Raw genomic sequence first — 24,226 nt, 5'->3', positions numbered from 1 at the left:
AAATCCAGAATTTCTTTCCTCTATCGTCATGTAAATACAATATTGTAAAATTACCGAAATGTTTTCAGTTTCAGCTGTTGTTATCTTACGGAAGTATCTCTCCAATATATTTGAGTTCACCGCTATTCAATGCAAAAGTTTTAAAACACGAATTTCAAAGGTTTTTTGAACAATGGGAATACCAGAGTTAAGAAATTACAAAGAACTTGCATGCAGTATATTTACGCAGACAAGTGAATAGAATAATCAGATGCACAATTTTACATCTCCTTTTCCAAATTCATGTTTCACTTCCTGTGAATGACAAGATCAGAGGTGGGGGCATCCAAAATAGTTGGAACAAACTAAATTAATGCTTTGTAATCAGTATCACCTAGTGGTGAGGAAATTTGGAAACAAGATCTTGAATGTAAGGCAAATTAAGAGCTTTTCGCAGGCATTAAACGATGACACGTGAGATTGGCGTTAGGCATTTCCCAGTGATTCATTATACCCATGCGCTGACGGTCACGTCGTACGATTTAATAGGGAGGTTGTGATGAGGCTAACGGTCATTTACCAGCGACTATTCGAACCTAAAAACCAAGATACCTTTATAAGTAAGTTGGCTGCCTGCAAAGAGTGATATACAGCCCCTTACACATTTACCTAAACATTAATGACATAAAAGATTCGCTTAATTGTGTCATCAATGACCCACAAACTTTATTACGGAGTACTTTATCATGTCTACTTTATGCCGATGACTTACTTCTACTATCTGAGACACCTACGGGGCTACAGAATGCTATAAATTCAATAGGGTATTATTGTGAAAAATGGCATTTAGGCATAAACATTCTCAAATCAAAAATCATGGTTTTCAACAAATCGGGGAAAATTTCAACAATTTAAAATTTACTATACATGGTAATGAGTTTGGAAAATGTGTCAACATATACTTACCTTGGCATAAAGTTAAATATTACAGGAAAACTAAACAGAGCACAAATTGATTTGAAAAACAGAGCTATGAAGGCATTTTTTAATTGAGACAGTTACTCTTTGCAGAATCAAATATTCCAATTAAGGTCCATTTACAAATGTTTGATGCCATGATAAAACCTATTCTGCTATACTGTACAGAAGTATGGACTGCGGACATATGCACAAATGCAAAAACCATACTCACAAACTTAACAAACACAATTGAAAAGTTGCACATTAAATTTTGCAAGCACATACTTAAAGTGAATAACAAAGCATCCAACATAGCATGTTTAATGGAACTGGGTAGGTAACTATCCTCTGATTGTTTCAAGCATAACACAAATGGTCAAATATTGGTTAAAAATAAGTAAGAAAGCAGATACAACACTGACTCGTGAGGCATATGATCTGGGTTGTCAACTGGACAATGCACATACAGATAATTGGGTGTCAGGAATTGAACAATCGTTGCTGCTCGTGAATATTGGAGATGCCATGAATTTAAAAATAGAAAATGACAGACAGTTTAAAACTAATTTCAATGTAAAAGTTAAACAGCTATTTGAAAAATGTGCATTTGAATTGATTCATGATGATACCAGACAAGGCACCATAAAAAATAAACTTCGCACACAGAGAATTGAAAAAAGATTTCTCTCTCGAAAGCTACCTTCATGTTATAAAAAATCCAGATCACAGATCAGCCCTGTGCAAGTTACGCATTAGTGCACACATATTACACATAGAAACAGGTAGATATAGAAACCTTGATGTTATAGACAGAGCATGCCCAATTTGCCAAAACAAACAAGTAGAAGATGAGATACATTTTCTTTTTCATTGCAAAGGCTACACAGACATTAGACATTATTTTTTTAGTAAACTAAACATTTGTAAAAACGCATTCAGAGGCACACAAGACCTTATAAGCATCTTTTCAAGGACAGATAAAGCATCACTATGTGAATTGGGAAAATACATACATACATGTTTTAAACTCAGACAAGACAAAATGAAAAAAACAAAGTAAACTATTTATGAACCTGTAATATGTTGACCTCATATATATATATATTATATAATATATATATAGATATATATATAGATAATATGCATGAGACAGCCTGTAGAGTGACAAATCAAGTTCCTAGAATCTCAGTATTACCGCCCTGCAGAAATGCATTGAGCACTATACTTTGCCTGCATTGACAAGGAAACCATTTTCGTATATATATATATATAATATATATATATATATATATATATATATATATATATATATATATATATATATATATATATATATATATATATATATATATATATTATACTTGTTTAGTTCAAGATTAGCTGGAGTAGAGTGCTCAATACTAGAGTAGAGCTAAATTTCAGTCGATCACAGCCACCCGATGAGTGTAGGCGGCTCTGCAGCCTATACGAAACAAATTTGTAGTGGAAATGTAATATTTTAGATAATCCTGATCAACTCAGTTGTGTATATATATATATATATATATATATATATATATATATATATATATATATATATATATATATATAATATATATATATATATATATATATATATATATATATATATATATATATTACTTTTTCATTGTTGTTTTTTTGCGTAACCTTTATTGTACTTATGATCAAGATCCCAACTGGGATACGATTTCAATAAAGGCTTACTTTACTTTACATCTGAGCCCATGCGTATTACTGTCTTACACTGCCCTTGTATACGATATGAATTAGCCTATCTCAACAAAATCGGCGTGTCACCTTTATAACTTAGGATCACTCTACACTGGGATCTTCTTTACCTTGGTGAAAGAATTACAGTCGAGATTTATCTGCAGAGTAATCAAAACTTGCGCCCGCCGTTTGAAATCCCACAGTGCATTTGGCTAAAATATGTCGTCCTCAATTTTACGGAATATCATTCTTGTCTCATGTGAGACGCCGACTGCTAAGGTACCGTTCAGTTTTACTGCGGGGGGGGGGGGCGGCAAATCAAGGGGGGGGGGTCATCATAATTTTGGAATCCGCAAAGGGGGGGTCATCGCTTTTCCACTGGTAGGAAAGGGGGGGTCACCACATTTTCAAAAACATAATACCAACAATAAAGTTCACTTTATGCCATGGCCATGATCGACCCTCTTTACCGGCGGGCCGCCTTCGGCGGCCCACTACAATAAATATACATTATGTATTACCCATGACCCTCTTAACGGGCAGACGCCTTTGGCGGCCCACTCCAATTAGGTTTACTTCATGCAATAGCCATGATTGACCCTCTTTACCAGCGGCCGCCTGCGGCGGCCCACTGCAATAAATTGACTTTATGTAATACCCCACAGCAATCTTACCGTAAAATTCCAATTGAAGCCGCGGCTTGTATTAGAAACATTTTTGAGGGACCCCTCGGATCACGCACTGAACAATGGTAATGGCCGCGCGCCTTCAGCGGCCCTGTCCAGTAAAGTCTACTTTATGCAATAGCCATGATCGACCCTCTTTACCGGGGTGCCACCTTTGGTGGCCCACTAGAATAAAGTTGACTTTACGTAATGGCCCGTGACCCTCTTAACCGGAAGGCTGCCTTTGGCGAACCACTCCAATAAAGTTTACTTTATACAATGTCCATGGACATGAGTTGTCTATGGAAATGAAGTTAAAAATTGCCTTACAGTCGTCCTAATTAACAGACGTTTCAATGGATGTGGCTAGAAGTTTGTGCACTGGCATCGAATAAAGTGTGCAGCGTACCGGAGTTCAAATCCAAACCATGCGGGTAAGTTTGACATATGGGTTTTGGTTATTTTTTCAGGGGGGGGGGGTCATCAATTTTTTTCGTCTGACAAAGGGGGGGGGTCATCTTTTTTCACAAAAATGCAGGGGGGTATATATTTTTTTGAACACCGGCGACAAGATTTTGCCGGCCCCCCCAGGCCGTAAAACTGAACGCTCCCTACTGTAATTGGTATGAATTTAAAAGCCCTGTTGTCCTGCCTAAAGAAACATGTACTTTCCCATCCAATAAACCGCGTAATGTGGACAAAATGGTCCTTCTCGTTTACAGATACAACCAATTCTGCTCTTGTGTCGTAATTTGATTCAAATGTGTCGTAACTATTATCGATTTAACAGCAATGATTTGTAATGCATGGGTGTATTTTTATGAACGGTTGTCAAAGTGATGAACTTGTGGTTGAAACGACACACAAACAGGTCCATAGTCGATGGTGCTGAACTGTAACAGCCACAGACTAGTTCTCGGAAGAGTGTACTTTTCACCAAGAGTGCGAGAATGTGGAGAAAGCAATCCAATTTTCTGGCACTAATATCTGATAAAGGGAACGATTGCTCTAAGATATATTGACCTACATGACCTATGACCCGGGGCGATCGAGTGAATGCTGACATTCTTGCCTCGCTCAGAAAACATCAGATTATATACTTCGATAATCCAGAAATATTGAACTGATTTGTTTATAAAACCGGTTTCAACTGACGGTCTCGCAAATATATAGTTGCATAGAAAGAGTTTAGTGGCATCTCGACGAACACCAGCTCGTACTAGCCGAATCCAAGTCATGCATGCTGAGTCACACATTACTATGTACTGGTGTACATATTTCATTATTTTTAAATTGGCAAATAACTTTCGATGGGCAGAAATTTGAGCAGTTGCGAAAACCAATACGAGGTCATGGCCGACTCGACTTTCACTCACTAAAATAGAATGCGCCTCGCGGACAGACGGTTGAACTCTCAAACTTTTGCGATACTTTTCTAATATCTACCACTTGTGGGGCTTTTGGATTGGGTTTGGCTCATTTTGAAGCCCCTAGAGTAATAAAGATAATTATCGTCATAGGTTTGAAAAATTCGAAAATTTATACTTTTCCCCATAGAGTTAGCACAGGGATTACGGACATTTTGAATTTTAAATATCGGTAAATATTGGGTAATTTGTTTCTCTAGTACAAAAGTTTTGCACGGTGATCCCTGATTTTTATTCTTGGTTTAGTAAACTCCTTTCATGTTCCGCACGCCACGCATTTGTTGCGGATAACACAGAGTTTTCGCTGAAATTTCTCATAGACCCTTGTTGGCTTCGGGGTGGCTATCTTATACTAGTGACAATCCACGGGTGCCCGAGGGGATCGGTGTCCGCCAACACAAAGTAAACCATTTATCCCTGCAGAGGGATTACATCGGCTTGTGCCCTTGTCAATCAAATACTAGATGAAACTTAATATTTATAAATGTAAAGTTATCCATGTGAGATACAATAATCTCATATTAGAATATGTAATGGAAGGCAACACTATTCAATAGTTTGTGAAGCAAAATTTGTCGGAATTATGGTGGAAAGTTTAAAACCCACTAGGCACCGCTCAGTATATTCCCCTTTCACTTGACAAGCATGCAGTCCAAGAGTGGTCTCCTTGGTTACAAAACGATATACTTCGGTTAAAGAATGTCCTCGGACGGTTTACCAGACTTATCAAGGAATAATAGAGGTAAACACGGAATGATTGTCAATGTTAAAGTTGACTACTTCGGAAAGTCGTCGTGAATAGCGACATGGTAGAGGTGTATAAAATTTGAATGTAACATTGATGATTATTCTGTAGGTTCAGACCACTGTTCATCAAAGTCAGCAAGGGGTCATGGTAATGCGGAGAAGCTCCAAAAGAAATCGTTCAGACTTAACACTCGATAATACTCTTTCTCCCTCCGTGTTTTTTTAAGTGTAAGTCTCTCTACCTCACCTTGTAGTACAGTCCAAGCATGTGAACATTTCCAAGCATGTAAACAACCTCAAGAGCAACTTTTGATACACATTTTCCGTGCCATCAACTGGAACTCATGTAGATATTACCATTAGATATATGTATCTATTATTATCGCGAGATAGTTGATTCTGACTGAACTGAGCTGAAAATACCCCAAACAGTGGAGTCGAAAGACTGTGTATATGGACTGGTGAACGAGAAAATGTGTTCAAGAATGCGTCTGTCATTGGCAGCCATCCGATGATGAAGGAAGAAGTTCAGGCTCCAAAATTTAATTTCCATTGTTCATTCTGACTTGAAATCAAACTTTGGGCATAGTGAAGTTTATGTTTTTTTTTTGCTGTTCTTGCTCACTGTTTGTCGTCTCTCAAGGAAATTTAGACAGAATCGCATGTAGGCTTGCGGTCAAATGTAGAGAGGGGGGTTAACAGCAAATGAGAACAGCAAGTAACTAGCAAAGGTGGAAACGTCGCTATCTATTTTAGGAACAGACAGACAGACGGCTGGCAATGATAAACATATTACTGCGCATGCTTCGTCCTCCAGGACCTCCGCAAGAGGTTTCGCCCGACACCGATCCCCGTGACCGCCCGTGGACAATTCAGTGACCTGGTGCTGGCTAAGTCAGACTGTGAACATTAGCGTAAGTCAGATATTATAGGCTACGTGGCGTACATGAGGCCAGGGAAATAATCATCAAAACTCTGTGTCGATCTGTGGGACCCGGTGCCAGGGAACATGGTTTCTTAACTATAGCTTAAAACCATGACTTTCAAGTTCAATTGTCGTACAGTAAGGCAGACCAGTGAGAGCCGAAGCTAACGATTCGAAACCGCAGTAGTGCATACTTGGTCATAGTAACCCTTTTAGAGTAATAGTCAGCTTTTGTTGTCCGTTGAAAATATAACCAGTTACTTTTATTCCAATTTCCCCAACATTGTGATCAAAAATTGTAGCTAATGAAAAAAGTGACGTCCGTTTCGTCCAAAGTTATCAAAATAATTATAGACAAAAACCATACAAATTGGTAAAATATTGTACTAAAATTTTGGTGGGAAAATTATGGCAGCCAAAGGGTTAGCATCGTTCTCAACAAGACAAGATTCTTTTAACTCTCCTTGACGCCTTACGCCCATTGAACATTTTGATTTACAAAGAAAAAATTGAGCAGCTTTTCCGGAATTTTAAAACGACGTTGGAACCCACCGTTAACATTTTCAAAAAAATTCCATAGGCTAGCACCGACCGGAACACAGAAGTGTCGTTTAGTTTCACATTAGGTAAAATAAAGCACCCAAATGGATATTCCGGGATTTATTTTGATGCAAGACAAAATCAAATACGGAGATATTGTCGTACGAGCCTACCTCAACAGTTGAACGGCCAGATAACTGAAAATACTTCAATAGTCGTTGGTTAACATTCATAACGGCGGGAAAAGGGCTACACTTTGCCCGGGACTGGGCCTCATATTTGAAGAAGATGGTTCATATCAAGAAGAGCATAGCTGGTCATGGCGACCAGCACGTGATATTCCTATGCTTTGTATTTGGACCGAGGGCGCAAAGTGGGTATGTCATTAAGGAGAAAAGCTATGCATAATTAAAAATATTGTCGTTTTCTTCACTACATGTTTTTGTAAAAGTGGGTACAAGAGCAATATAATGACAAAATGGGCGTTTCCGCTTTTCCTTTTTGAGATACATCTTGTAGAAATACACCCTTGCCTTGGATTGCATCCAGATAACATTGTGTTATGACAAATTTTAACCGTCAAAAAATACAGACCTGATGAAAACACACCGCTAGCCATGAGCAGTCAGTCACCCTGGGTAAGCACCTACCTTATAATATTCCGAATACTAGTAAGACTCTAACTTGTCACGTCGATGAATATGGAATCCGTCAGTAATTGATAGGCCACGATTGGTCTTTGTACAATATTGCCCACATGAAGCACGCACTGCAATTTGTAGACTTGCACAAGGCCTGCTCTGATTAAGCGATTATTAGCGAAATACCAGCATTGCATGACTTGTAAGTGACCTGTCTAATATGAACCCGAAATAAATGACGTCGGCATTGGCCAGTCAGTTATGTTGACAGGGAATATAATATGCTGAATAAGTGTTATATATCGAACCTTAATAACGTAAATAACAAATGCCGATCTCCCACCGGGACCTGGAGAAGGTCGGTTGGGTCGTCAAGCTTTCTGCTAAAAGTATACTGGTTACTTCTCACGGAATATAAATATATCGGGGAGTATATACTATGTATATACCTCCTCATCCATTGATCAATGGTGCTGTCGGCATGTTTGCATGTTATCGAAAGGGCATGATCTTCCTGCATCGCGTCAGAGTGTGACCAAGTGATAAGATTTGCTGATCACGCCAGTAGTCATGCTGATACACAATTCTGTTGGCCTCCTTGGGGCAATTCCAATATTGTATCTCGGTTCTTTTCGAAATGGGATTAAGTATACACTGACGTTCTCAGATTCCAGTTGCCATCTTTAAATATGGTATGGAAGCTAAGGGGACTGTAGTTGCCCGACTTTCCTCGTCGTTCTCTGTCTGTCTGTCTGTCTGTCTGTCTGTCTGTACGTACGTACGTACTTATGTATGTATGTATGTATGTATGTATGTATGTATGTATGTATGTATGTATGTATGTATGTATGTATGTATGTATGTATGTATGTATGTATGTATGTATGTATGTATGTATGTATGTATGTATGTATGTGTGTATGCGTGCATGCATGCATGCATGCATGCATGCATGCATGTATGTATGTATGTATGTATGTATGTATGTATGTATGTATGTATGTATGTATGTATGTATGTATGTATGTATGTATGTATGGCCTTAGATCCATGCAAAGCGGTTGGGCTCGACAACATACACCCTAAACTAGTTGTTCATGCCGCAACTTCATTTCTTGCCCTCTTGCTCATGTTATCAAGTCATGGAATCTTTCCCTTTGAGCTAAAGATAGCAAAAGTCATTCCGGTTTATAAAAAAGGGTCTTCCGAAGATGTTGGTAATTATAGACCCATCTCAATCCTCTCACTTTCAGCAGTTGACCCAGTACCTTGAAGCAAAACACATTCTTATTGATACAAAGAATGGGTTCCGTAAAAATATAATACAAAATTCGCCCTTATTGACCTGCTCTTCGACATCAATGACTGTTTAGATAATGGTTATTTTACATTCGGCATTTTCGTTGATTTTCAGAAAGCTTTTGAAACCATCAATCACATTTTGGTTCATAAGTTACAGCTCTATGGCGTTAGAGGTATCCCATTGCAGTAGTTTACAGACTACTTGTCGAACCGTGAGCAATCTGTTACTATCAATGGTGTTTCATCTCCATATTCACAAATACACTGTGGTGTTCCTCAGGGTTCGATACTTGGACCAATTCTTTTCTTGATTTACATCAACGATTTGTGTCTTCCGTTTGAGTCTGTTTGCAGACGACACAAATTTATTTAAGTTTTTCAATGGCAAACGTATTGACTGTGTTCAACTTAACTCTGACTTTCTCAAGATTGGTGCCGTGCAAACAAACTGACCATCGATATTGAGAAAACCAATTACATGGCAGTAAAAATATGCCGCAGAATTGTGAACATTGATCGGACTTTAGAAATCGATGGTTATAACTTGCACCGGGTTTCTTCTGTAACATATCTTGGTGTTGATCTTGACGACAACATTAACCGGAAGCCCATATTCATAGAGTCGTCAAAACCATTGCCCCTAAAGTTGATATCATTTCACAACTTCAACTTCAATCCTGACGGGTGTAGCATGCTAGCAGGGTACGCTTACCCATTACGGACACCTGGTACTACCACTAACTATCAGTGGTTCAGGATGGTCCTACTTAAATTTGTAAATCACAAATGTCCCATGGACCTGGTTATGTATTGCCTTGAATGGAATTGATTATTGGACCAGTTTAATGTCATATTTTCACCACTATGTTTCCAAATCTATTTTGTTACTTTTTAACAACTCTCTCATTTTATCCTTCCATGTATATCTTACTGCATTGAGATCCGGGGCAATACTTTTAAGACTTTCCTTGAGCCAATACTATTATACTGAAGAAAATTACACACTTCACTACTTTTTCAGACTTCCGTGCCCATACTACCATTTTATTTATAAAACTTGACATACTAGATGTTCACAAGCTATGTAAATATCATACCTACCTTTTTTGTTTGATTTACTTAATAATCAGTGTGCCCATGAAAAACCTCGGTACCTTTGTATAACACCCCATGATTATCCCGCCAGATTTTTGACTGGGGATAACTTCTGTGTCTTTAAAATACATTTATCACAAAGTAAACGTCACATAAAAATATTCAGCAATTGACATCTGGAATTCTCTCTCCATTAAAATAAAAAATATCAGTCGTAGACATATATTGCAGAACACTTTAAAAACTTATTTATTGTATGAATAGTTGATATTGTACCTACTTCTAAACTATTTTATTTATCTTGTATTACTTCTGTTACGTGCAGAGAAAACGAACAAAAGGGTGAACTCAGCAGTTTCCGTTTAAACAAAATTTATTACGAAAACAAAACTAATTGCTAAGTCAGGATAGAGTACAAGCTTTAAAAGTGTACAGACTACTTATCTCAGCTGGGACGGCAAAGCTCCAGTCTCAGAGTTGTAACAGTCAGTTGGATGAATGAACAGTCCTTGCAGGCTTGCAGCTGCATAAAGTCCACAGTATAAATCCAGCGTTGGCAGTGAAGGTCTTGAAAAGTCTTGAGAATGACTACTGCTGGAGTTTAGTAACACACAAGAGACACGATCCCAAAAGTCTGACTGGAAGCTGTGCACGTCCCTTTTATAAAGGCATGTAAGAACAATCTAGAACTTTTATTGACATGCTAATTACTGTTCTAAAATTATCTCCCTTACACAACTAATCAACTTTCCAGAACATTCCAAACATGACTAATTGAATTCAAGGTTGTGAGGTCATCAAGGGCAGTGACCTTGAGAATGTTCTAGACTAATTGAACTCAGGTCATGATGAGTGTGGGGGAAATGACCTACATAACACACCCCCTCTTCAAAAAGAAAATTTTTCAATGAAAAATCTTTCTTTTACAAATGTAATCTTAAAAGTGTGAACAACAATAAGTTCTAAATACGAGAGAGACAGTCTGCAATTAAATTGTCTCTGCCTTTGATATGTCTAATGTCAAGATTAAACTCCTGTAACATTAAACTCCATCTTAGCAATCTCTGATTTTTGCCTTTGAATTTCTGCAGAAAAACAAGAGGGTTGTGATCAATATAAACCACTATTGGCTGATTTGAAGAAGTAACATAAACTTCAAAATGCTGTAAAGCTAATATCAAAGATAAACACTCTTTTTCAATTGTAGAGTAGTTTCTCTGGGATTTGTTAAATTTGCGTGAAAAATAGCAAACAGGATGATCTATACCATGACTATCCTCTTGCAATAAAACAGCACCAGCAGCCGTATCACTAGCATCTACAGCTAATTTGAATGGCAAAGTGAAATCTGGTGCAGACAACACTGGGGCACTTTGCAGTATGGCTTTAAGTGTATCAAATGCCTGTTGGCATTGCTCTGACCAAACAAACTTTACTTTCTTTTTAAGTAAGTTAGTCAAAGGCTCAGTAATTGTGGAGAAATTTGGACAGAATTTTCTGTAGTAACCAGCCATACCGAGAAAGCGCATCAGTTGTCGTTTGCAGTTTGGTATGGGAAAACTTGAAATGGCACTGATTTTGGCATCAACAGGTTTTACCTCACCCTGTCCTACAGTATGTCCGAGGTAAGTTACCCTTGCCCAACCAAACTCAGATTTGGCAAGGTTGACAGTCAACATTGCTTTGCTCAGTCTCTCAAAGAACTTCCGCATGAGCTTGATGTGTTCCTCCCAGGTGTCACTATACAGGACGACGTCGTCAACGTAGGCTGCACACCCGTCTAGCCCGGATATGACGTCGTTGATCATCCGTTGGAACGTTGCCGGAGAGTTCTTCATTCCGAATGGCATCACCTTGTACTGGAACAATCCGTCTGGTGTACAAAGGCGGATATTTCACGAGCACGATCCGTCAGAGGGACTTGCCAAAATCCCTTCAGTAGGTCAAATTTCGTCACATACTTGGCTTTTCCCACTCGGTCGATGCAGTCATCAATCCTCGGGATTGGGAAAGTGTCTGTCTTTGTTAAAGTGTTGACCTTCCTAAAGTCCGTGCACATACGATAACTGTGATCTGATTTGGGAACAAGTATGCACGGCGAACTCCAGTTACTTTTACTGGGTTCAATAAAGTCATTGTCCAGCAGGTATTTGACTTCTTCCTGGAGATATTTTGCTTTTGTTGGATTCAGTCTGTATGGATGTTGTTTTACAGGCTTACTGTCCCAACATCAACGTCGTGATAGATGACGTTTTGTCCTCGTTGGAACATCTTGAAACAGGTGTTTATATTCATGGAGCAGTTCTTTCACCTGTTGTTGTTGTTCTGGCTGGAGGTGTGCCAACTTTGTAGACTCCAGCTTCTCCAGGATTTCTGAGTTCTGAAGCTTGACCGAGCCCAGCTTTGAGTTTAGAGTATTTTCACTCAAGTCAGTTTCAGTATCACTATCTTCATAATGGTTTGAACTGACTGCACTGACAGGTGAGTTATAGTAGGATTATCCCTATCAAAATATGGCTTAAGCATATTTATGTGACATAGCTGTTTTTGTTTTCGCCTGTCAGGTGTTGTTATGATGTAATTTAAATCACTCAATTTCTTATCAATTAGATATGGCCCAAAGTAACGAGCATGGAGTGGTTTGCCAGGAACCGGAAGTAGAACAAGAACTTTTTGACCTGGTTCAAACTTCCGTTTTGAGGTGTTTTATCGTATTTGGTTTTCATTGACTGCTGAGATGACTCAAGATTTTCTCTGGCTAATTCACATGCTTTAGAGAGTTTCGTACGAAAATCTGACACATATTGCAAAATATTCAGACAATCATCATCGTCTGATAGGAATTTCTCTTTAACGAGCTTAAGTGGGCCACGGACTGTATGTCCAAATACAAGCTCAAATGGGCTAAAACCAAGAGACTCTTGAATTGACTCTCTAACAGCAAAGAGCAGAAAATGAATTCCTTCATCCCACTGCTTCTCTGTGTCAAAACAGTAGGTCCTAATCATGTTTTTCAAAGTTTGATGAAATCGCTCAAGAGCACCCTGACTTTCTGGATGATAGGCGGATGACCTATACTGTTTAATGCCTAGCTGATCCATTACTTGTTGAAAAATTCCAGACATAAAGTTGGAGCCTTGATCGGACTGGACACATTTAGGGAGGCCAAATAAAGTGAAAAATTTGACTAAAGCTCTCACTATAGTCTTTGTCTTTATATTTCTCAGTGGTATGGCTTCTGGGAACCGAGTTGATGTACACATTATTGTCAACATGTACTCATTTCCTGATCTTGTTTTTGGTAGGGGCCCAACACAGTCTATTAGTATCCTACTAAATGGTTCTTGAAATGCAGGAATTGGCTGTAAAGGGGCCTTTGGAATGGTCTGATTTGGCTTTCCTACCATTTGACATGTGTGACAAGTTTTACAGAAATGTGCTACATCCTGCCTGAGATTAGGCCAATAAAAGTGACTGAGAATTTTATGATAAGTTTTCCTGACTCCTAAGTGACCAGCCCAGGGCGTTTCATGGGCCAGGCGCAATATTTCAGCACGATAGGGCTTTGGAACCACAATTTGATGTTTTATAGCCCAATCGTCATCAACCAAAACATCTGGAGGTCTCCATTTACGCATGAGAATACCAGATTTTGTATAATAGGAAACAGAGCTATCTGAAGTTTTACCTTCATCATCTACCCTGTCAAACAAAGACAAAATATCTGGGTCTTTGTGTTGTTCTGCAATGAGATTTGATCTAGAAAATGTCTGACTTTGGTCAGCAGAAGTTTTACTGGAAGTTTCAAATCCACGAGGGATAACGGAATGATCCGTGTCAAACACCTGACTGAGAAAGGTGTCATTTAAGTCAACATCTGTGACATTATTTTTGAGAGTATTTTGATTCTCGGAAGTTTTCTTTGACATGGCTCGAGTAATTGCACATGAAGGAAATAAATCGGGTATCTCTTGTTCAATTGGCTCTGGATCCTGATCTAAAGTAGGATTATCAGTCACAAGTGGATTAGTAATGACCTTGTCCCCAGCAAGGTCGTTTCCAAGAAGAAGGTGAATCCCTTCAAAAGGCAAAAAAGGCCTAATACCTAAAGCCACAGGTCCAGAAACAAAGTCCGAAGACAAATAGACATTATGGAGAGGAACAGGAATGTAGTCATTACAATCTACCCCCTTAATAAGAACTTTAGAACCTGAAAATGACTTTTCAGAAAACGGCAGGGTATCTGCCAACAAAAGAGACTGGGAAGCCCCGGTATCTCTTAAAATTTTGACAGGGGTAGCGGAAGAGAAATCACTAGAAAGTGATATAAAACCATCATGAATAAATGGTTCGAAAATACCCATAATGCTATCTTGAGAAGAATTGACCTTGACCTCATTAATTGGGGATGAGAGGGATTTAACCTCAGAAAATGTGTTACACACATTATTAGACTCTAATTGAGTTGATGAAGAAATAAAGCCGGTGGGCTTAGATCCACTTTGACCACTTTGACCTTCACGTTTTCTTTTCAATTTGAAACACTCTGACATTAAATGGCCGTCTTTCTTGCAATAATTACAAGAAAGTGTACCGAACTGTTTTCAGAAGGAGATTGAGACTTGGGATCTGATGATGTGGGAGTGTTACTTGAACTCTGTGAACTGTTGTCATTTGATTTTCTACTCTCCTTTGAGAAATTCTGGATGAAAAGGACGAGTTAAATTTACCTGCATTGTTTCTGTATGAAAAGGACTGGGATGGTTTGCTGAGAAATGAAGATTTGTGGGTCAATGAATAATCATCGGCCAAACGTGCAGCAACCTCTAATGTATCTGCCTTTTGTTCATTGATAAACGTCTTGATGTCACTCCGGATGCACCTTTTAAATTCCTCAATCAAAACAGTTGTCGTAATTTGTCATAATTCTGACTGACCTTTTCAGAAGAACACCAACGATCAAACAGTTGTTCTTTTGTTCGAGCAAATTCAACATAAGTTTGATCCTTCACCTTCTCACAATCCCTAAATTTCTGACGGTAAGCTTCAGGCACCAACTCATAGCCCTTGAGAATTAATTCCTTCACAGAATCATAATTTGAAGCCTGCTCTACTGACAACTGAATGTAAATTTCTCTGGCTTTACCCACCAAAGCACTCTGCAAAAGCATAGACCAGGACTCCTTAGGCCAATTCAGACTCTGAGCAATTTTCTCAAAATGAAGGAAATATTTATCAACATCCTTTTCTTGGAAAGGGGGAACTAACCTGAAATGCTTAGTGATGTCAAACTTGTCTGAAGGGAAGAATTTTCCTGACTGTCCAAGCTCTAAACGTTTTATTTTACCTGCAATCGCTGTTCTTCTAATCGCAATTCTTTTTCTCTCTGTCTTTCTTCCATTTCTAATCTCCTGCCTTTCTTTTTCTTTCATTTGCAATTCTTTTCTTTCATTTGTAATTCTTTTTCTTTCTGTCTTTCTTCCATTGCTAACTTTTCACGTGCCAAACTAACTTTTCACGTGCCAAATCTGCCTGTATTTCTAACTCTAATTTTCTGAGTTCAAAGGAAGACTCAGGTTCATAATCTTTTAGGGCAGACTCCTCAAAATGGCCTGAATCAACTAAATGTTTTGCAATCTTGAACTGTATCTCTCGCTTGCGCATAGATCTTTTGACTTCTACATTAAGGAAATTTGCCAGTGCTATGAGGTTGTCTTTTCTGAGGGAATTAAATGTGTCCTGATCAAGGTCCTCCATAAATTCGTCTGGCTTGAATTCCGCCATGATTGAATTTCGCTGAGTTCACAGTATACAGTAGTTTGAAAAGGTAGGCAAAATGTTGTCAAACGGCTCAAAATATTCGTATCCCGGACAAGCCCCCAATTTGTTACGTGCAGAGAAAACGAACAAAAGGGTGAACTCAGCAGTTCCGTTTAAAACAAAATTTATTACGAAAACAAAACTAATTGCTAAGTCAGGGACAGAGTACAAGCTTTAAAAGTGTACAGACTACTTATCTCAGCTGGGACGGCAAAGCTCCAGTCTCAGAGTTGTAACAGTCAGTTGGATGAATGAACAGTCCTTGCAGGCTTGCAGCTGCATAAAGTCCACAGTATAAATCCAGCGTTGGCAGTGAAGGTCTTGAAAAGTCTTGAGAATGACTACTGCTGGAGTTTAGTAACACACAAGAGACACGATCCCAAAAGTCTGACTGGAAGCTGTGCACGTCCCTTTTATAAAGGCATATAAGAACAATCTAGAACTTTTATTGACATGCTAATTACTGTTCTAAAATTATCTCCCTTACACAACTAATCAACTTTCCAGAACATTCCAAACATGACTAATTGAATTCAAGGTTGTGAGGTCATCAAGGGCAGTGACCTTGAGAATGTTCTAGACTAATTGAACTCAGGTCATGATGAGTGTGGGGGAAATGACCTACATAACACTTCATTGAAATATTCTGTAGTGTATTTTTTATTTAAATATACGTCTTTCAATATGTTGTACCTATTTACTAAGATGGTGTAGATTTTCTCCTCTTACGCACTGTTTATATAATTATTGAGCACCAAAGTCTATTATTATGTATATTTTCTTCCAACTATTAGGTGATTTCAATGTACTCTTTTCGCATCCCTTGTACTGTGAACATAAAAATCTCACACAGATGCGCACTTCTTCAGTTATGTTATGATGTACTATTTATCTGGGCCACGGACTATACTAGTTCAGATAGAAATATTTTCCGTGACCCCATCAGATTGTAGACTTTTTTACTTTGATTTGATGTTATTTGTTATTTTTTGTCATCTGATGAAAATGAATATTCAATACAATATAATGTATGTATGTATGTATGTATGTATGTATGTATGTATGTATGTATGTATGTATGTATGTATGTATGTATGTATGTATGTATGTATGTATGTATGTATGTATGTATGTATGTATTGTTACGTGCAGAGAAAACGAACAAAAGGGTGAACTCAGCAGTTTCCGTTTAAACAAAATTTATTACGAAAACAAAACTAATTGCTAAGTCAGGGATAGAGTACAAGCTTTAAAAGTGTACAGACTACTTATCTCAGCTGGGACGGCAAAGCTCCAGTCTCAGAGTTGTAACAGTCAGTTGGATGAATGAACAGTCCTTGCAGGCTTGAAGCTGCACAAAGTCCACAGTATAAATCCAGCGTTGACAGTGAAGGTCTTGAAAAGTCTTGAGAATGACTACTGCTGGAGTTTAGTAACACACAAGAGACACGATCCCAAAAGTCTGACTGGAAGCTGAGCACGTCCCTTTTATAAAGGCATATAAGAACAATCTAGAACTTTTATTGACATGCTAATTACTGTTCTAAAATTATCTCTCTTACACAACTAATCAACTTTCCAGAACATTCCAAACATGACTAATTGAATTCAAGGTTGTGAGGTCATTAAGGGCAGTGACCTTGAGAATGTTCTAGACTAATTGAACTCAGGTCATGATGAGTGGGGGAAATGACCTACATAACACACCCCCTCTTCAAAAAAAAGAAAATTTTCAAAGAAAAATCTTTCTTTTACAAATGTAATCTTGAAAAGATTTAAGTACTCAAATTTTTTTTGTACTCTAAAGTAAAATTTCTTGAAAGTGAACAACAATAAACTCTAAATACGAGAGAGACAGTCTGCAATTAAATTGTCTCTGCCTTTGATATGTCTAATGTCAAGATTAAACTCCTGTAACATTAAACTCCATCTTAGCAATCTCTGATTTTTGCCTTTGAATTTCTGCAGAAAAACAAGAGGGTTGTGATCAATATAAACCACTATTGGCTGATTTGAAGAAGTAACATAAACTTCAAAATGCTGTAAAGCTAATATCAAAGATAAACACTCTTTTTCGATTGTAGAGTAGTTTCTCTGGGATTTGTTAAATTTGCGTGAAAAATAGCAAACAGGATGATCTATACCATGACTATCCTCTTGCAATAAAACAGCACCAGCAGCCGTATCACTAGCATCTACAGCTAATTTGAATGGCAAAGTGAAATCTGGTGCAGACAACACTGGGGCACTTTGCAGTATGGCTTTAAGTGTATCAAATGCCTGTTGGCATTGCTCTGACCAAACAAACTTTACTTTCTTTTTAAGTAAGTTAGTCAAAGGCTCAGTAATTGCGGAGAAATTTGGACAGAATTTTCTGTAGTAACCAGCCATACCGAGAAAGCGCATCAGTTGTCGTTTGCAGTTTGGTATGGGAAACTTGAAATGGCACTGATTTTGGCATCAACAGGTTTTACCTCACCCTGTCCTACAGTATGTCCGAGGTAAATTACCCTCGCCCAACCAAACTCAGATTTGGCAAGGTTGACAGTCAACATTGCTTTACTCAGTCTCTCAAAGAACTTCCGCATGAGCTTGATGTGTTCCTCCCAGGTGTCACTATACAGGATGACGTCGTCAACGTAGGCTGCACACCCGTCTAGCCCAGATATGACGTCGTTGATCATCCGTTGAAACGTTGCCGGAGAGTTCTTCATTCCGAATGGCATCACCTTGTACTGGAACAATCCGTCTGGTGTAACAAAGGCGGATATTTCACGAGCACGAGCCGTCAAGAGGGACTTGCCAAAATCCCTTCAGTAGGTCAAATTTCGTCACATACTTGGCTTTTCCCACTCGGTCGATGCAGTCATCAATCCTCGGGATTGGGAAAGTGTCTGTCTTTGTTAAAGTGTTGACCTTCCTAAAGTCTGTGCACATACGATAACTGTGATCTGATTTGGGAACAAGTATGCACGGCGAACTCCAGTTACTTTTACTGGGTTCAATAAAGTCATTGTCCAGCAGGTATTTGACTTCTTCCTGGAGATATTTTGCTTTTGTTGGATTCAGTCTGTATGGATGTTGTTTTACAGGCTTACTGTCCCCAACATCAACGTCGTGATAGATGACGTTTGTCCTCGTTGGAACATCTTGAAACAGGTGTTTATATTCGTGGAGCAGTTCTTTCACCTGTTGTTGTTGTTCTGGCTGGAGGTGTGCCAACTTTGTAGACTCCAGCTTCTCCAGGATTTCTGAGTTCTGAAGCTTGACCGAGCCCAGCTTTGAGTTTAGAGTATTTTCACTCAAGTCAGTTTCAGTATCACTATCTTCATAATGGCCAGAACTGACTGTACTGACAGGCTTTGTTTAGTAGGATTATCCCTATCCAATATGGCTTAAGCATATTTATGTGACATAGCTGTTTTTGTTTTCGCCTGTCAGGTGTTATTATGATGTAATTTAAATCACTCAATTTCTTATCAATTAGGTAAGGCCCAAAGTAACGAGCATGGAGTGGTTTGCCAGGAATTGGAAGTAGAACAAGACCTTTTGACCTGGTTCAAACTTCCGTTTTGAGGTGTTTTTATCGTATTTGATTTTCATTGACTGCTGAGATGACTCAAGATTTTCTCTGGCTAATTCACATGCTTTAGAGAGTTTTGTACGAAAATCTGACACATATTGCAAAATATTCAGACAATCATCATCGTCTGATAGGAATTTCTCTTTAACGAGCTTAAGTGGGCCACGGACTGTATGTCCAAATACAAGCTCAAATGGGCTAAAACCAAGAGACTCTTGAATTGACTCTCTAACAGCAAAGAGCAGAAAATGAATTCCTTCATCCCACTGCTTCTCTGTGTCAAAACAGTAGGTCCTAATCATGTTTTTCAAAGTTTGATGAAATCGCTCAAGAGCACCCTGACTTTCTGGATGATAGGCGGATGACCTATACTGTTTAATGCCTAGCTGATCCATTACTTGTTGAAAAATTCCAGACATAAAGTTGGAGCCTTGATCGGACTGGACACATTTAGGGAGGCCAAATAAAGTGAAAAATTTGACTAAGGCTCTCACTATAGTCTTTGTCTTTATATTTCTCAGTGGTATGGCTTCGGGGAACCGAGTTGATGTACACATTATTGTCAGCATGTACTCATTTCCTGATCTTGTTTTTGGTAGGGGCCAACACAGTCTATTAGTATCCTACTAAATGGTTCTTGAAATGCAGGAATTGGCTGTAAAGGGGCCTTTGGAATGGTCTGATTTGGCTTTCCTACCATTTGACATGTGTGACAAGTTTTACAGAAATGTGCTACATCCTGCCTGAGATTAGGCCAATAAAAGTGACTGAGAATTTTATGATAAGTTTTCCTGACTCCTAAATGACCAGCCCAGGGCGTTTCATGGGCCAGGCGCAATATTTCAGCACGGTAGGGCTTTGGAACCACAATTTGATGTTTTATAGCCCAATCGTCATCAACCAAAACGTCTGGAGGTCTCCATTTACGCATGAGAATACCAGATTTTGTATAATAGGAAACAGAGCTATCTGAAGTTTTACCTTCATCATCTACCCTGTCAAACAAAGACAAAATATCTGGGTCTTTGTGTTGTTCTGCAATGAGATTTGATCTAGAAAATGTCTGACTTTGGTCAGCAGAAGTTTTACTGGAAGTTTCAAATTCACGAGGGATAACGGAATGATCCGTGTCAAACACCTGACTGAGAAAGGTGTCATTTAAGTCAACATCTGTGACATTATTTTTGAGAGTATTTTGATTCTCAGAAGTTTTCTTTGACATGGCTCGAGTAATGGCACATGATGGGAAAAGGCCGGGAATGTCTTCCTCTATTGGCTCTGGATTTTGATCTAAACTAGGATTATCAGTCACAAGTGGATTAGTAATGACCTTGTCCCCAGCAAGGTCGTTTCCAAGAAGAAGGTGAATCCCTTCAAAAGGCAAAAAAGGCTAATACCTAAAGTCACAGGTCCAGAAACAAAGTCCGAAGACAAATAGACATTATGGAGAGGAACAGGAATGTAGTCATTACAATCTACCCCCTTAATAAGAACTTTAGAACCTGAAAATGACTTTTCAGAAAACGGCAGGGTATCTGCCAACAAAAGAGACTGGGAAGCCCCAGTATCTCTTAAAATTTTGACAGGTGTAGCGGAAGAAATATCACTGGAAAGTGATATAAAACCATTGTGAATAATTTTTTCGAAATACTCATAATGTTATCTTGAGAAGAATTGACCTTGACCTCATTAATTGGGGATAAGAGGGGTTTAACCTCAGAAAATGTGTTGCACACATTATTAGACTCTAATTGAGTTGATGAAGAAATAAAGCCGGTGGGCTTAGATCCACTTTGACCACTTTGACCTTCACGTTTTCTTTTCAATTGAAACACTCTGACATTAAATGGCCGTCTTTCTTGCAATAATTACAAGAAAGTGTACCGAACTGTTTGTCAGAAGGAGATTGAGACTTGGGATCTGATGATGTGGAAGTGTTACTTGAATTTGTGAACTGTTGTCATTTGATTTTCTACTGTCCTTTGAGAAATTCTTGGATGAAAAGGACGAGTTAAATTTACCTGCATTGTTTCTGTATGGAAAAGACTGGGATGATTTGCTGTGAAATGAAGATTTGTGGGTCAATGAATAATCATCGGCCAAACGTGCAGCAACCTCTAATGTATCTGCCTTTTGTTCATTGATAAACGTTTTGATGTCACTCCGGATGCACCTTTCAAATTCCTCAATCAAAACAAGCTGTCGTAATTTGTCATAATTCTGACTGACCTTTTCAGAAGAGCACCAACGATCAAACAGTTGTTCTTTTGTTCGAGCAAATTCAAATAAGTTTGATCCTTCACCTTCTCACAATCCCTAAATTTCTGACGGTAAGCTTCAGGCACCAACTCATAGCCCTTGAGAATTAATTCCTTCACAGAATCATAATCTGAAGCCTGCTCTACTGACAACTGAATGTAAATTTCTCTGGCTTTACCCACCAAAGCACTCTGCAAAAGCATAGACCAGGACTCCTTAGGCCAGTTCAGACTCTGAGCAATTTTCTCAAAATGAAGGAAATATTTATCAACATCCTTTTCTTGGAAAGGGGGAACTAACCTGAAATGCTTAGTGATGTCAAACTTGTCTGAAGGGAAGAATTTTCCTGACTGTCCAAGCTCTAAACGTTTTATTTCTACCTGTAATCGCTGTTCTTCTAATCGCAATTCTTTTTCTTTCTGTCTTTCTTCCATTTCTAACTGCATTTGTATTTTTCCTTTTCTAATGCCTGTCTCTCTTTTTCCATTTGTAATTCTTTCTCTCTCATTTGTAATTCTAGTTTCTTGATCTCCAAATTTGTCTGCATTTCTAATTCTAATTTTCTGAGTTCAGAGGTAGACTCGGGCTCATAATCTTTCAGGGTGGATTCCTCAAATTGGCCTAAATCAACTAGATGTTTGGCAATACGGTACTGTATTTCCCTCTTGCGCATAGATCTTTTGACTTCTACTTTAAGGAAATTGGCCAGTGTTATGAGGTTGTCTTTTCTGAGGGAATTAAATGTGTCCTGATCAAGGTCATCCATAAATTCGTCTGGTTTAAATTCCGCCATTATTAAATTTCGCTGAGTTCACAGTATACAGTAGTTTTGAAAAGGCTGTCAAAATGTTGTCAAACGGCTCAAAATATTCGTCTCCCGGACGAGCCCCCAATTTGTTACGTGCAGAGAAAACGAACAAAAGGGTGAACTCAGCAGTTTCCGTTTAAACAAAATTTATTACGAAAACAAAACTAATTGCTAAGTCAGGGATAGAGTACAAGCTTTAAAAGTGTACAGATTACTTATCTCAGCTGGGACGGCAAAGCTCCAGTCTCAGAGTTGTAACAGTCAGTTGGATGAATGAACAGTCCTTGCAGGCTTGAAGCTGCACAAAGTCCACAGTATAAATCCAGCGTTGACAGTGAAGGTCTTGAAAAGTCTTGAGAATGACTACTGCTGGAGTTTAGTAACACACAAGAGACACGATCCCAAAAGTCTGACTGGAAGCTGAGCACGTCCCTTTTATAAAGGCATATAAGAACAATCTAGAACTTTTATTGACATGCTAATTACTGTTCTAAAATTATCTCTCTTACACAACTAATCAACTTTCAGAACATTCCAAACATGACTAATTGAATTCAAGGTTGTGAGGTCATTAAGGGCAGTGACCTTGAGAATGTTCTAGACTAATTGAACTCAGGTCATGATGAGTGTGGGGGGAAATGACCTACATAACAGTATGTATGTATGCATGCATGCATGCTGCATGCATGCATGCATGCATGCATGCATGTATGTATGTATGTATGCATGCATGCATGCATGCATGCATGCATGTATGTATGAGAATGTGTAGCGTATATACATGTCTATTGTGTGTACACTGATAATTTTCGGAAGTGTTACCACTTGTCATCTTGCAATTTAGCGTGTACATGTACTGTGGGTCACTGATGGAATTTTTTTTAAATGTTAAGTGTTAAGGGTCCAGAAACAATGGATTCTCGGCATAAACCTGAGCTCTCAACCCCATTGCAAAATGTTTCGCGGTCAATTTGAATAACCTTTAAAATATAGGCTTTTATCTTCTCCTACATGTACTAACGTTCCTCTTCCCACTAGGGTGTTTTTTGACTAACATTTTTAGACACACCGATAATTTTCTTCATAAAACCATCTCTTCTGGACAGAAATTTCTTTAAAAGATGTACAGGTTCATTAATTTAATATAGACCTTGATAAACAAGCCACAGTTACACCACATTTATAACCACAGTTATGACTTGTTTCCATCTGAGATTATGGGGCCTTGTCGAGCCATTAGACGAAGATAAACGGCCGAAAATGAAAGAAAGAGAAGAGCAAAACGCGCACAAATTAGGTAATAAATATGATGAGTAGGATGCACAATAACTGAGAGCTTAAAGGTATCCATGTCAGGAGTACTCTGGAAGAAATTCAATTCCAAGTTAAAAAAGCTTACGTATGTTATAAAATTGCCTTGTTTCAGTAATGATATGATACCCGTTTTCCTTCAATGTTTCGCACGTCAGGTTTAGCCTACAGTGAGATTCGTATAGTTGGTGTACTTCCTTTCATGACGGATTGTAAAGCGCGACAAAATTATTTCCCATATGTCTTCGGCGACCAATTAGAACACGATTGGAACTAATATGGTATAAATGTATTTTCATATTTTTCAAATTTCTCAAAAGTGTTAGGTTCTCTGTAGCTGAATGTTACAATATTACAAATTACTCATAAAAACAAACATGTAACTTGAAAAGAAAAGCAGATGAGCCTACTTTTGCAGATCAAGCATACATTA

The 24,226-nt window shown here is 38.4% G+C and overlaps 1 protein-coding gene across 2 annotated transcripts in view; it reads right to left on the bottom strand.

The window, feature by feature from the left end:
- The window catches only part of LOC139151164 (carbohydrate sulfotransferase 11-like), a 40,466-nt gene that overhangs the window by 3,065 nt on the left and 13,175 nt on the right, over nt 1-24,226 (bottom strand). The window contains exon 1 of one of the 2 annotated variants that reach the window (XM_070723758.1): nt 7,625-7,993. The exons of the other annotated variant lie outside the window; for it this stretch is intronic. The gene's annotated coding sequence lies outside the window, so the exon portion shown is untranslated. Of the gene's footprint in view, nt 1-7,624; nt 7,994-24,226 lie in introns of those variants that run through there. 2 annotated transcript variants of the gene reach the window in all.

The sequence above is a fragment of the Ptychodera flava genome, chromosome 15, assembly GCF_041260155.1.
Source record: "Ptychodera flava strain L36383 chromosome 15, AS_Pfla_20210202, whole genome shotgun sequence".
Taxonomy (NCBI): Eukaryota; Metazoa; Hemichordata; class Enteropneusta; family Ptychoderidae; genus Ptychodera; species Ptychodera flava.
Note: the sequence above shows the minus strand (reverse complement) of the source record. Positions and strands in the feature narration are given on the sequence as shown.